The sequence below is a fragment of the Cibotium barometz genome, chromosome 63, assembly GCF_041138505.1.
Source record: "Cibotium barometz isolate CiBa-2024 chromosome 63, ASM4113850v1, whole genome shotgun sequence".
NCBI lineage: Eukaryota > Viridiplantae > Streptophyta > Polypodiopsida > Cyatheales > Cibotiaceae > Cibotium > Cibotium barometz.
The window spans coordinates 4,736,919-4,751,278 of record NC_141108.1 but is presented as its reverse complement, the minus strand read 5'-3'; positions in this window follow the sequence as shown (position 1 = coordinate 4,751,278).

Sequence of the window (14,360 nt, the reverse complement as noted above, 5' to 3'; positions counted from 1 at the left end):
AACAAGCCCTTGGTGGTTAGAGACTATAAAAGAGAATTTGTAAATGTGAGAGAATCTGTGAAAAGTTGAGAAGTATCTACTGGGAGAGAATAAAGGGTAGCATGGAGAGATTTAGGATGGGTGGAGATATTCTGGGAGAGGTGGAGAGAATCAAGCAAAAGAGGTGGAGTGAATCAAGAAGAAATCAGTGGGATTGGATGCTTGGATGTAAACTTTATAAATTTAGGCATTGGCCTAATGAGAATTTGCTAGTTTTTGATTATCCATGCCTACATTAAGCTATTAATTAATTGCTCACTAATCACGTCTTAATTTACCCAGTCATAGAGGTACTTTACCTATGTATTCCACTCTCTCTACTAGGCGTTAGTTAACTTAACCTCTAAGGATATGGAAAACTATTTTGTATTTATAAGAAAACTAATATTACTTTTTGCAACACAAGTATGGACTTAAAATTCTCCTTAAAAACCAAGAAAAAACTTGTACAAGATCATGACTCCACCCCAAAATGAAGGCTTTCATGCTTTTCTACAAGAGCAACTCAAGTTTTTCCAAATATGGATGGAACTTCTATATGCATTCCTTCTTGTCTCTCTGAACATGAATTATTCTAGAGCCTACTGGTCTCAATTATGGAATGAAGGATTCTATTTATGCATAGTGGAGCTCCCTATAGGCGATTTGGAAGAGATTAGTAAGAACATGGTTTTCCATGAGCTAGAAGTCGTAGGATTGGTAGACCACTACTTAATCACTAATATAGATTGTGCCTCTAATTATTGGGAGTTCTACCAGGAATTTATAGATCTCATGTAGCTGTTGCCCGCAAAGTAAGATTGTTTACCTAAGGAAATAAAAATCTTGAGGGATTTAGAAGATTTGTAGAAAGAAGCCTTGGGTCTAATGGAAAACTTTTATAATAACTTGTAATACTTTTGGAGCCTTAGATATATGATATAACTTTTGCAAATATAAGTTTTGGAAAAGATGAAGCTCTTTTGAATAGATAACAAATTCTATAAACATATATGTTTTGATTATAGAATATGGCACAAGCTTGATTACTTTGATTTACTCGATCATTACTTCCCCCACATGCAAGCCTTAATGTGGACCTATGAGTGGGCTTCCCGAGAACAAAAGTTCACCATTCACATTAAGCAATGGATTTTATGGCCTTGTTTTAAAAGAAATCTAAAGATGGCCATGATTATGGAAAACTCGAATATAGTAAAAAAGTATAGAATCACTGGTATGTGTAGTTTTTCTCTCGGCAGAGAAGTTATCTATAGACTAAATTACCTTAGTTTTGTATATCCCTCATACTTTAAGTTTATATATCCACATCATGCTTATCATCTCGGACTATTGTGATTAATGAGCTTACTCCAAGTGGTGCAGTGCGTTTAGAGACACTAGAAGGTGAGCAAATGCCTAACTTCATTAATGGAAGTCATCTCAAGAAATACAATGAACCATTAACTAAAGTCATGCTTCAACAAATGCATGCTGCCCACACACGGAAAGAAGCACATGACCTACTTAAACGTCAGTCTCAAGAAGAAGCTAAAGCTGGAATTGCAAAAGCCAAGGAGCGTCGCAAGGCTTCTGTGTTGACCTTACAGTTGGCTACTGATGAACAATATGTCGATCCTTTCAATATTCACATGTGTCTTCATCTTCATGAGACTACCTACTTTTGTCTCTGCCTTAATTGACTCTGGTGCATATTATAATGTTCTCTCATTTGACACATGGGTAGCCTTGGGACAACCAACATATGTGCACATTCCTATTGACTTACAAAGCTTCTCAGGTGAAGATAACCCTATAGAGGGAAAATGTGTCATTATGATGTCCATTCAGGATCACCAGATGTCAGTTCCCTTTTATGTGGCTAGTAAGTCCAAGGCAGTGGTAGAGGCTGTTCTTGGTCGAATGTGGTTAAGTGCTACCAATTGTTCATTAGATTGAAAAAATAGACAATACAAATTGCAAATTAATTCTGATTGCATCTTGGGATCTGCTGCTCCACGAGTTTTATCATGTCAAAAGGGTGGTAGTTCTACCTTACACAACCCACTTTCAACATCTGCTCTTCAAGCTCCAAGACAAATGATGTGGATAATCGATGAGTCCTCAAATGAGGGCCATGGCTGGCATGTTCCAACTACTCTAGTCACTCCTCAAAGAAGGCCAGGCAAGAAGGAATTGTCAATTTGGCTACCCAAAGATGCGTACAAACTTGTACCATCTAGCCTAGTTGCTAAACCTCCTAAAAAGCATATCTTTTCCAAGCCTAAACCTAAGATTGTTACTCATTGGGTCCCAAAGCATGTTCTTAAAGCACAAGGCTATTATGAGGGTGCAACAGCACTTTGGCTTCCCAAATGCCATGGTTTGCTAGAGCCAGAAGAGTGTATCAATAAGATTCCAAAAGCCACTTTTGGTTTTTCAGATCAATGGGTGCAAAGGAAATCAACACAACCTCTTCAAGATAGGATAGGTGGTTGTAATATCACCTACAAATCTACTTGTGTTGACCTTCCCCAAACATGTATTGAATCACCAGTTGTCCCAACTTCTCCTTATTACACAATTCCACCATCAACTTGTGTACCTAAGACAAATCCAACTTTACATGAGTCTCTTTTGAGCATAGATTCTAGCACTTCACTGCCTAAATCCTCTTATCTTACTCAAATTCCTCGACAATTGCTATCCTTCCCACCTCTTAAGAAGGACATACCCAAAACCAAAGGTAAGGCATTAATACTACAATTGAAGCTCTTTGGTAGATCAGTGTTTGAATAGCCTCACTTTTACTAATGTGGTTCCTTATGCCTTTACAGGATTGTGTTTTTTTTGAGATGAACTTATCTACATTTTTTATGATAGGGATTGTAATGATGGATATGAGTATATAAAGTTTGAAGTTTCTAAATTTCATTGTTCTACGCCCAGATACCTCCTGATGGATACCTGGCGAGATACATGCCCACCATGCATTGACCCTGATAGCACTCAACCTGAACATCGCGGGGGTTATAGTGCTCCTCCTTTTCAAACTCATTCTAGGTACTTTTATGCTCCCTTAGGTGAAATTTGCTGTGGGCATCACTTTGTCACTTTATTCTATCAACAGCATCATCCATTTCCACATTGTCAAGAGTGTGCACGACTCGTATTAGGAGAAGCTTCACACATTTGTTGGCTATGCCGCTCTTCCTTTTGACGATATGGCACGGGCTTAATGAAACAAATTGTGGGAATTACACCCCAACGCCATAACCTTCTTGATGTGAGAGTACCAGATTGAGGACCAAATCAATGTAGATTACCTGAGGAGGTTCAAGCACAACAATGGAGGGATACATGCATAAATGACTTGCAACCACCTATCTTGCAAGCCCTCCTTCCCCCAGCCTCAACATGTCAATTTTGGATCACTATGAGTACCTTTATTGAGCAATTCCAAAATCGAAATTGTCTGCTTAACCTTCCCATAGAACCAATGCCATATTTTAGCGAGGAAGCACTCCTTCCTCTACCACCATCTCCAGAGGCCGGCTTTTGTATAGGGTTGTCCTTGCATCCTGAAGTGATTGATACCATCTTTCCAGCAGAAGTGGACACGGGTTCACCACCAGTGCAAGGGTAAGCTCATCAACAAGCCAGGGCACTTTTCTCCCACTGGGTTTTTCCCCTCGGCTATATTCAGTGATTGGCACCAATAACAAATTTTATTCTTTTCTTTTCTTTTCTTGTTTGTTAATAAGACATTTTGCAGAGATCTCAGCTAAACAAGAGCATACAAACACGCCCCAATAGTCTAGCTACCGTGCACAAAAAATTAGGAAGGGGGGAGACATGTAATTCCTACAAAGAGCAAAGAGAAGCAATCTGCACAACATCAGCAATGCATCAATGCAAACTCACAACATCAACGAGTACTACAACAGGTGTATTCAAATCAAAATCTTTTGTTCTTTATGTGCTTTTCACTTTTGCATATATTGTTTGCATGTTCACACACAGTTGGCTGGTTTAAATTTTAAATTAGTTGTTACAATGTGGTGAGTGATTTCTAGATTCTTAGAGGACTTAGTAGAAGGTATTTCTGCAAAGGAATATTTTGAAAATTTTGAGTTATAAAAATTAAGCTGCCCTAAAAAATATATACAAGTGAATCGAGACATGACGTGTCTACAGCCATGTGGAATGCTTGGTAGGACCTTGGGTTATCTTAGCACCTTGGGGCCGATGCCTTGGTTTCCATGGGGTGAACACTGACGTCTAAAAGATTAAGAAGAAGACCTTCAAGGACTCTATCGCCTTGATAGATGATAGATGCTGGTAGGACTCTGGGGTACATTATGGACCCTCGAGATCGATGCCCTCATCTTCATGGGATACTCCTTATGTCAAAAAGAAAGAAAAGGGTCTGTCACCCTTGAGATACTTAGCGGCCTTTAGATTCTCTTGGCGGAGGTCTCTTGGCCATTTGTTGGGTCTCATTGGGATGGAACCTTCCTCTTTATCATCTTTTACACACACACACCCAAAAAAAAATTTAAGAAAAAAAGAAAGAAAGAAAGGTCCAATCACCATTGCTCATATTTAGGAGTAGGGTTGCCACTTAGGAATAACTTAAACACTTGTAGGACATTGAGACTGCGGTCATAACTTGTGGTGGTGTACAAGCAAACTTGCCTTTGCATAGCACTATCTACCACTTAGTCTCACTTTGACTAGTCTTTACTCACTTCTTTTAGCACTCTTTAAAACTCTAATCGGCCGTTCACTTGCATGCTCACATGTGAGATTGTCATTGCGGTTTTTTTTTCAATAAAAGGCTTTACTTGTCTTCCATTGTTTTTTGCAGCTTTTGCTTCTACCGCGCCCGAGGACGTGCGCGATTTAGGAAGGGGGGAATGTTCCACAGGAACAGTCAAACAGGAACACGGATTATGGAAGGAGGTCGGAAGCAATTAATGCGAGAGAGCGGGATTGTAGTCATGGGAACATAAAGACGCACATAATTTTTCCATATTTTTGTGCCGAAGTGCAATGTAAATCGTTTTTGGTCAATGTGGGTTCTAAATGAGAGTTCTAAGTGTATTAAGCAAGGCTCACTTATGGGGTTGTCCGCCCATGTGTGAAAGAGGCCTAGGGTTAGGGTTAGTGACATCTTTATAAAAGAGATGTTAGCTAAAGAAAGGGGACGCTTTTTGACCATTCTCATAAGCTATTGAGTAAAGCTCTTGAGTGAAGCTCTTGAGCTCTCAAGCTATGGCAACTCTCTAACTCAATCTATTGTACTCTAATGAGCATCAAGCTCCAATGAGTATAGCTCCACTTCTTTCTCTTAATCTGTTTTAGCACCATTGAAGTAGATTAATCTATGATTAGTTGAATGCTTCTTTCTTTCTCTTGTGTATGCTGCATGCTTGTAGTGTGTGTGTGTGTAGTCTCCATTGATGCAAGCTCTTGCCCACTTCATTGTTTGCGATGAGTTATTCATGGATAGACTCTCTCTATGAGCTTGTGGATTTGTGAATGTTACATTCTATGCTTGCTTAAGCTTGTGGGTTAGTAGATGCACGCTTATGGGTTTGCAGGCATTAGGGAAAGCTAAGATTTAATCAATGTTTGAATGGGATTAAGAGATTGCCATGCATTGCTTGTTCTCTTGATTAGTGTAGTGGATTAAAGGAATTGAGAGATTGATTGAGGTGTTGAATGGTTGAATCGTCAAGTGGTGGTTTGTGTATGTGAGCTCTCCCTCATGGGATAAGCCTTCATTCACTAATCGGGTCGAGTCCTCGGATTGACATTGTGTTTCTTAACACATTTGTTGATCGGTAGTACTCTATGAGCACTATATTGGACGGTAGAGAGAACCGCTCTACAAGGAGTAAACCCATAAATCAAGCAGAATATTTTGTTTATGTTGTCTCTCCATGGACGGTCTCCATGGATGGGATATTTGCTGAGTGTGTCAAAGTCCAAGTAGTAATAGATAGCTCATGATAGTCGGATTAGAGGACATTTAGGTTATATAAAAACCTACATGTCAATCAAAAGGAATTTCTTTTGGCTTGGACTTAAAAGGGATGTATTACATCATGTGTGCCAATCCCTAGTGTGTCACAAAGTCAAAGCTAAGAGTTAAGATGCCTCGCAAATTGCAACCTTTACCCTAGATGAAAGGGGAATGTGTAAGCATGGATTTTATTACTGGGTGACACTCAAGATATGATTCCATCTTTGTGATGGTGGACAAACTAACCAAGGTTTCTCATCTGATTTACAACACCAACAAGACTTATACTGCCTTAGATGTTGCCAAGGTATTTTTGAAACAAATATTTAGATTGCATAGGGTTGCCTAGAAGGATTGTAAGTGATATAGATACCAAATTCACTTCAAGTATTTGCAACACTTTCTTCGAGGCAATAGGCACTTCTCAAGATCATCTCAGTACTTATTATTAACTAGAATCATTGGCAAATGGCCAAATTGAGAGGGTTAATCAAGTAATTGAGGACATTCTTTGTTCCTACTATGGAGGCAACCCAAGATTATATGAAAAACTACTTACATTTATTAGAACTTGTGTATAATACTTCCTATCATCGTAACATTGAAATGAGCCCTTTTAAAACACTCTATGGTTGGGACTGCCCTATGCCATACTTGGTCATACTACCGAATGATTAAGATCGAGGTGTCAAAGTAGATGCTAGATTAAATGGATCACCAAATGTGAGAAGGATATAAAAGTAGTCCAATACAGGGAGAAGCAGTACGCAAACCAAAAGAGGCCTAGTAGAACTTTGTTATAACAATATCACCCATTCTTCCCATAGGCAAAGCCCCTTTTGAAATCTTGTATGGTAAAAGGAAACATAGTGAAGCCTTAGAAGAGTTCCTTATCTTTGGAAAAGTACAAGAACCTTATGTAATCACTAAGAGAATAGGAAACCAAGCATGTGAACTTTTCTTAACCCCTCATTTGAAGGTTCACAATGTGTTTTACATCAGCTTGTTCAAGAAGTATGTACCAGATCCTATCCCTATCCTAGATGACAAGCAAGTAATATCCCCCACCACAAGAACAGATAGATCTTGAACTCAAGACAATCTTGGATGTCTAGGAAAAACCTCTTAGAAACATGACCTTGAGAAAATTCCTAGTCAAATGGAATTTTTTTCAAGTAAAATATGCCACATGGGAGAATAAGGAGGATTTGCAAAGTGATTATCCCTGATTTCTGAGAGGTGATGACATCTCGATTATTTAAGTCGGCGATGTAAGATATTAATGCATTGTTTTAAATAAATTTTTTGAAAATAAACAAAATTTTAGTTGAAACTTTTTCAAAAAATTTCTTTATACCAATTTTTCTATTCCTATAAAAGTGGAGAATACGTTAGCCAGTGTGACATTGTGTGTTGGTGTTAAATTACAATTGAAAAAGAGGTTACATGTATTGAACCTATTTGGAGGTACCTACAAGGTTAATAATTCTCCATGTAATGATGGATCATACCATGGACTAGGGTTGTCCCCCCCCATAGTCCCCCCATCGAGACATGTACCTAGACGGTTGGCATTAAGGAGGCTAATTATACAGGCATGTTCTTGTGCATATCATGATGTGCAAGATATGAAAAATAGTGTGATGCCCATAGTGAAATGTGCAAGTTTGAATTCTTTTTTTTTTCTTTTTGATGTGTGTGTAGAAGGTGATAAAGATTAAGGTTCCATCCCAAAGAGACCCAAGCAATGGCCAAGAGACCTCCGCCAAGAGAATCTAAAGACCACTAAGTATCTCAAGGGTGACAGACCCTTTTTCTTTCTTTTATGACCTAAGGAGTACCCCATGAAGATGAGGGCATCGGTTTCGAGGGCCCATAGTGTACCCCAGAGTCCTACCAACATCCATCAAGGTGATAGATTCCTCAAAGGTCTTTTTCTGAAGCTTTTAGACACCAGTGTTCACCCCATGGAAACCAAGGCATCGGCCCCAAGGTGCTAAGACAACCCCAGGTCCTACCAAGCATTCCACATGGCTGTAGACACGTCATGTCTCAATTTACTTTGTACATATTTTTTTTAAGGGTATAATTTTTATAAATTATTATTACTCCTAGCACCTAGCTCATATCTAAGAGGTAGCTACCACTAGGGATAACTAATATACCTTGAAAGCATAAGAACTTGGCATATTCCCTTGGTATATATCCTACACTGTCTTTAGATAGAAATATCTTTTACTAAGTCTTCTAAGACTCTAGAATTCACTCACCATATTTTAACAACTAATCAAAAACTTAAACCAGCCAACATTGTGTGAACATGCAAACCATATATTCGAAAGATAAGAGCACATAAAGAAATAAAGATTAAGATTTGAATACACCTGTTGTAGTGCCCTGTTGATGTTGTTCGTTTGCATTGATGAATTGCTGATTTTGTGCAGATTGCTCCTCCTTGATCTTTGTAGGCATAGCATGTCTCCCCCCTTCCTAATTTGTGTGCACGATAGGTGGACTATTGGGGCGTGTTTGATGCTCTTGTTTTTTACGGAGATCTCTACAAAATTTTTATTAACAAACAAAAAAAGAAAAGAAAAGAATAAAATTTGCCATTGGTGCCAAACACCGAATATAGCCGAGGGAAAAAACCCAGCGGGAGAAAAGTGCCCTGGCTTGTCGATCTTATTGTGGAGTCGCTGAGCTTACCTTTGCCCTAATAGTGGCGATCATATCAAAAAGAACATAATCCTCTAAGGCATAAGGAACCACACTATTCAAACATTGATCTACCAAAGAGCTTCAATTGTAGTGTTAATGCCTTATCTTTGGTTTTAGGTATGTCCTTCTTGGGTGGGAATTTTATCAATTGTCTTGGAATTTGAGCAAGATAAGAGGATTTAGGCATTGAAATGCTAGAATCTATGCTCAAATGAGACTCATGTGAAGTTGGATGTTTCTTAGGTACACCATGGAGGGTGGAATTGTGTAACAAGGAGAATTTGGGACAACCGGTGTTTCAATACATGTTTTAGGAAGATCAACACAAGTAGATTTGTAGGTGCTATCACAGCCACCTTTCCTTTCTTGAAGAGTTTGTGTTGAGTTCTTTTGCACCCACTGATATGGAAAATCAAGGGTGGCTTTTGGAATCTTTCTGAAACACTCTTTTACCCCTGCCAAAGCATGGCATTTGGAAGCCAAATTGCTGTTGCACCCTCATAATAGCCTTGTGCTTTAAGAACATGTTTTGGGACCCATCGAGTAATAATCTGAGGTTTAGGCTTGGAAATGATGTGCTTTTTAGGAGACTTGGCAACTGGACTAGATGGTACAAGTTTGTACGCATCTTTTGGTAGCCACATTGATAATTCCTTCTTGCTTGGTCTTCTTTGAGCAGCAACTAGAGTAGTTGGAACATGCCAGCCCCATGGCCCTCACTTGAGTACTCATCAATTATCCACATCATTTGTTTTGGAGCTTCAAGAGCAGATTTTGATTGTGGGTTGGGTAAGGTAGAAACATTACCCTTTTGACATGATAAAGCTCGTGGAGTAGCAGAGACTTCCTCTACATGCAGAGCTGTTGTTGGTACAAATCATCTAGAAGGTCACGTGGTTGTACCATTCGTATAGGTATAATGTCATATCCATCTGAGTCACAGAATTGAATTGGCTTCGGTAAAGCACATGTCGATAATGTTGCAAGGACATGACTCCATTCTAATGGATCAATTAAATGCTCAGGGAAGGGTTGTGGAATGTATGCCTCGTCTGATACACTTCGATTACCCTTAAGTCTCTCAGTGTTGAAATCCCTACATGAGGCTCCACACATCCACAGATCTTCTCGCCCATCAGACAATGTAACTCTCGAGCCCTTTGATGAAGCAGAATCAAACTCATCTATTGGAGACCTTGTTACATCACGATATGAGTGATTCCTTAGGTTGACCCTTGTGATGACAGAATCATGTCGGAGGTACAAATAATTGTATCCCCAATATTGAATCATTTTAAATTGTCGCATGAATGGTCTACCCAATATCACTTCATAGTTTGGATGTTTTCCAAAATCCACTGCTGCAAAGGTGTGCTCATATTCAATCCCACATGTGGTGACCAATATGTTCTCAAGCAGCCCAAGGGGGTGTTCTAAGCTTCCATCTACTAGCTGCAAGCGCATCCTGGTACTCCTAATAGCTGGTTTGCCCCACTTTTCCCAAATGGACCTTGTCACAATGCCCACTCCTGCGCCACTATCAAGTATTGCAGTTGAAGATACTTTTCGCACTTCTAATGGGAGGGTAGCATTTCCCTGATCGTCCTCACAAAATTTTCCTACTTTGTTGATAGGAACTGGCATTACATGCTTTGTCTCGGAGTGTATAGTACACTCATGGTGACCCTTTTGTAGCAATACCTGCTCTGACAAACATGTGGCAATATCATTCCACAACTCAGGTTGAATTTTTATCAAATCAAGCAAAGGTAAGGTACAAGCCACTGGTGCTGACAAAATAGCTTACACCATACTCATATCTTTCTTCTTTGTCAACCTTTTATGTATGGAGGGTATCCTCAAGGTTTAAGAATAGTTCTCATATTCCCCCAGATATGATGGTAAGGTTTTCATTGTATGCTTACTTCTAGGAGAAACAATTGTTTGAACTTCCTCCTGGATGCTTGGGCGTCCAAAGTTGTTTTCCGTGCCCCTGGTAAAATCCACCTCAAAGAATGGAGGCGAACTAATAGAAGACATGTTCTCATTAACTTTCTCATGAACTGCATCCCACATCTCATTTGCCATGTCCTCATTAGCATCAATAACTTCATCATTGCATGGGAAGACAAGGCTAGGTGGTGGTAGATTACCTCCTTTCAATTGGGTGTCAATTGGTGCAGACCTTTCGCTATGAGCTTGTGAAATGAGCTCACTTTTCATTTCCCGATTTGATGACACTTTTGGTATGGTTTCTAATGTTGGCTTAAGAGAGGTCGGGCCCCGAGGAATAGGTGGTGGTGGTCCCTCAAGTATTGACTGAGCTTCCCTAATGAGTTGCTGATGTACAGCTAGATTGATCTTCTGGGTTTGGGTATTCTTGAAGCTTCTTGGGTAGCTCAGATAAAGCTGCAATGCGACTTCTATGAGCATCAATGATGGCCTCTAGAGTCTCATTCACTTTATCCACAAAAACAGAACCCCCAGAACTATCCTCAGTCGTACTAGCCTCATCTTGTTTAGCACTAGGCTCAGGTTGAGGTTGATGTTCCTCATGCACTTCTTGGGATGTAAAAGTTTTATCCCTCATGTTTTGTTTAGAGGCTTCTTGAGAACTAGTGGATGCACTTTTAATTTTCTTGTTTCGGTTCTTCTTCCTCCTAGTGGTCTTTTTTCTATTGGACTGTACGGTCTTGTCCACTAGATTTGTCTTTGCATCCCTAGTTCGAGGTGTCTCATCAGTTTGTATTTCGGCGTTTCGTGTCTGTGATCTAGTCATGACTCTAAGTGGCACGACATCCTCATTCTCAGATGAAGGTGGTGATGGAACTGCCCCTACAAGGTTGAGTGAGACCTTCGGTTGAGAGGTGCCTTCCTCATGTGGTTTGAGCAGACAATCTTTTGGGAAGTGTTCTACACAACACCCTAGACAATATCTTTCAATTGGTGGAAACTGTTGTACTGTTGTATTGGACCGAGATGCTTGCCTTGAGCGATGTGGACAATCACGAGCCCAATGGGGTTCTCCGCACTCATAACAGGGCCCATTGGTTTGGCCTCTACTTTCCTTGGCTGCCATTGACCTGAGGGGCCTGGAGTCCTAGGTTGGTAGCCGCCTAGCAACATTAAAGAGTTTTGTTCCCCTGGTTGAACGTTCAGTGCTAGATTGGGTATGCGGGACTTTCAAAGATATTTTCTTTGGATGAATATGATGCATATTCCTCCTCCACATAGCCTGGGTTTACCAATTCTCTACACATATTTGAATTGTCGTAGTCAACAATCCTCACAGGAGCAGTCCCTGGAGCAGGAGGTTGAGCACCAAGAACAGGTCGTGCTTGCTCTTGTACCATCGGTGGCTTACGTTCAAAATTAGTATACTGTTGATACATTTGTGGAGCCACTCCACCCCTTGGCTGCTCACGTTCCTGTCTCATTCTCGCAATGCGAGTGCATTCCTGTGTGGTATGGGTAAAGTTCCAAGCACAGGCTTGGCACCACTTTTTTGTGGGTTGGTTTGTGAGACTAGAGGAGAAAAGGTGTTACATTCCTCTGTTTTATGGTTACCGCCACATGCTCCACAAAGATGAGAACCTGTAGGAAGTACATTCCTCATTCTCTGCTTCTGCTATTGTTGTGGCTGCATGGGTGGACGATAGGACTGTCCCAATCTCCGTAGTACTAGGTTAGCTATCTGGTCTGGATTTACTAGCGCGCTAGACCCTGAACTTTGGTCATCTCCCCACTGATCTCTAGGTTTCACCTCCGGGCCAGAACCATCTTGGAACTTGAAGTTATCGGTGAAATCCATAGCATCATGGCAACACTCATTGAAATTTGTATGCTTCTTCGCATAGAGATGTGTATGCAGTGTTGAATTTTTGAGTCCTTTTAAGAAGAGAGAAATTAATCGACTTTGGGCGGGCTTCTCATCTTCTGGGCAACGATTAATGTACTGCTTCATTCTATTTACACAGTCTCTAACACTCTCATTCTCGCCTTGCTTGAAAGAGTAGATGTGTGCTACCGTGTCATGTTGAATTCCCATCAAGGAAAAAGCAGCAATGAATCTCTCTTCCAAAACTCGTAAAGAAGATTTTTCTGAAGCCTCTAATGCCTGAAACCAAGCCAGGGCTTTTCCCTCAAGAGTGAGTCCAAATCCTTCAATTTGAGTATGCTTATCAGCCACTTGCTCAGCTCGAACTGCTTGCCTAAATGCTGCTACATGGTCGTATGGATCTCCCGACCCTTCATACTTCTTTACCAGTTTCTGAAGAGTTGATGGCCTTACTTGTCTTGAATACTCATCATAGGGCCCACGGCCTCTCACTCTCAGTGGGAATTGTTCCTCTCTTTGGAAAGATGGTCCACATGTTTCCAAAATTGGTGTGGGTACCCTATTACCAGCCTCACCAAACCCCTCCAAAGATCTTGTCACCCGCATTTTAGGAGGTGCATTAATGGGAGGCCGAGTTGGCTCCCCTACCCTCCGATTGTTATAGTGAGAAAGATGGTGTGGTGTGACCTGTGGTCGCACATTTGGTGTAGGACGATATCTTGGTGCTAGAGTTGGGCTACTAGCAGTGGTCCACTTAGATGTTGAAGGTCCCTCTCTAGTGAACTCTCGTAGGGGAGGAGCAACAGTTTCTCCAATAAAGGCTGTCTCTCCTGGTTTGGCTGTATTTGTTGAGAACACTTCCATGAATAATGGTTGTCCTTTCCACGTGAGTTCCCGAATCTCTTTCCAATCTAAGGTTCGGTATTCATTGGCCCATTTAACAATTATTCTGTTCATGTGTCCTGCAAGCTTCTCAACTACCACCACATGAGCTAGAGGAAGATCCAGCTGTGGCAATCTAGTTGTGGCATAATATCCTTCTAACGAGTCCTTATAGACCTCTTGAAGCGGGTCATCCTGTAAGACCTTTGTCATTGGAATTTGTCGTACAAACTCCCATTGGTTCTCAGCCCCCTGATCCATTTTACACTTGCCTTTCCTATCCCTTTCCAAATTTAGATCTACAAGAAGTAAATCATCTATGGATGGCTTTGAGGACTGGGCATTGGATGGTCCAGGCATGTCTGGCTCAATGAGCCAATCATCTCTAGACTCCCTTGCTCTGGAAAGTTCTGATAAGTCTAAGAACTCGGTTTTAGAGAGCTCCCCTAATTTGTCTACCTTTTCTGGATGGTAGGTGACTTCGTAGCGAACACCATCTCCACCCATGTACATGTTACCCTGGTCATTGACTAGAGGTGCTCTATCAAGTTCTGAGAAAATGTCTGCGATCTTAACAAGATACCGTTGTTGTGGGTCCCTAAAGATCTCAGCTCCTTGAGCATTTGTGTAGACATATTGGAGTCTCACATTGAGTGTTAACCCCATGGTGTCGGCTTCAAATGGATTAAAGGATCTTGAGGGTGTCCTATTTGGGGCTACGGGATGACTATTTGTCGGCCCTAGATTGTCCATGGACAATGAACTAGTTGTTCTAGAGGAAAGGGTATCGGATTGGGATTCAGAAAGGGTTTCAGCAATATCTTCCAAATTTCCTACCGATTGGGTCCCACTTTCCTGCGTAGGTACTCTAGA